Raw genomic sequence first — 1,627 nt, 5'->3', positions numbered from 1 at the left:
ATTATCATATGTATTCTTCTTATAAAAAACTTCCCCAGCGGCTCAGCGGTAAAGAATCCACTGCTATGTGAGAGATATGGGTTCCATCCCTGGTTCAGGAAGAACCCCTGTTGAATGAAATGGCAATCCACTCCTGTATTCTCATTTGGAAAATCCCTTGGACAGAGGAGTCTGGTGGCTTATAGTCTATGGGGCTGCAAAAGAGTTGGACATGACAGCGACTGACAACAGCAAGCATTCATCTTATAGATTAATGTGATTACTAAAGTCTAGTTCTAATTCTACCTCTCCTTTAAAGAGTTCACTGCCCCTGCAAATTTAGAAATCAAAATCTATGGCCCTATACTGAATTTTTACCCAGATGTTCCTATATTCAGATCTATGTTCTTAAGCAGTAAGTATTACATTTATCAAATTATTTCCTTTCAACTCCAAATCCACCCTTCTTCACCTGGCTTTGTGATACTGGAGTTGAGCTCTGTAAACACTCCTCTTTCTGCAATTACTATATTCTTCAGAGTTCTCTTTTTCCCTCTTAACAGTTAATTCCTATTTGCGTGCTGTCACTTCAGACGTGTCCGACTCTCTGAGACCCTACGCACTGTAGCCGGCCAGGCTCCTCTGTCCATGGGATTCTCCAGGCAAGAATACTGAAGTGGGTTGCCCCTTCTCCAGGGGATCTTCCTGACCCAGAGATCGAACCCATGTCTCTTAAATCTCCTGCATTGGCAGGCAAGTTCTTTATTATTAGCAGCACTTGGGAAGCTCTAATCCTTGTTTACTAGTTAATACATTTTTATATTGAAAGTTTCCCCTTCAATTTTTTTTCTTGTTTTTTGTTTGTTTGTTTGTTTGTTTGCTTGTTTTAAGCCTACAGCACCTGGTATCCCCAAGCAGTCTCCCATTCAAGTACTAACCAGGCCTGACCCTGCTTGGCTTCTGAGATCAGACAAGATCGGGCACATTCAGGGTGTTATGGCCGTGGACTCCCTTTCAATTTAAGAATGCATTTTATCTCCTGACTTGACCCTGATCAATACACTATGTTAGAAGTGCTAGTGATGAGGGCCTGCTTCCTGTAATGAGTTGTTCTTTCATTCAAGTTGATACAGGTAACAGCCTCAGCTACAATATTGGTGATTAGGTGATGAAGAAGCAGACCTAGGCCCTGTCCAGTGACTGAACAGTCAAATTATTCTTCCATTTAATCAATATTTGAGTGCTTGTTGTGTTCTAGGCACTATTCCAGGTGCTGGAGATAGAAAGGTGAAAAGTATATTAAGTTTACTAGTCTAGTAGAATTGATAATAAACAATTAAATGTATGCTTTAAAATAATGACAAAATTTAAAGTACACAGAAAATTATGAATGAAAAGCTCTGGGTACTAAAATAGATAATCTCGTGGGGAATGTAGATAAGGAAAGATCTCTGTTATGGATTGAATTTCGTCCCCCTCCAATTCATGTATTGAAGCCCTAACTCCAAATGTGACAATATTTAGAGAATAGGATCTTTATAGAGATAATGAAATAAGGGCATAAGAATGGGGCTCTAATCCAATATAATGGGTGTCTTTATAAAAAGAGAGAAAGGAGACTTCTCTGGAGGTCCATTGGTTAAGACTC

The 1,627-nt window shown here is 39.5% G+C and overlaps 1 pseudogene; it reads right to left on the bottom strand.

Moving 5' to 3' along the window:
- Positions 1–868: 868 nt before the first annotated feature.
- LOC136143941 (5S ribosomal RNA) lies at positions 869–987 on the bottom strand (annotated as a pseudogene).
- Between the last annotated feature and the right edge of the window lie 640 nt (positions 988–1,627).

Source organism: Muntiacus reevesi, chromosome 10, assembly GCF_963930625.1.
Source record: "Muntiacus reevesi chromosome 10, mMunRee1.1, whole genome shotgun sequence".
Taxonomy (NCBI): Eukaryota; Metazoa; Chordata; class Mammalia; order Artiodactyla; family Cervidae; genus Muntiacus; species Muntiacus reevesi.
Note: the sequence above shows the minus strand (reverse complement) of the source record. Positions and strands in the feature narration are given on the sequence as shown.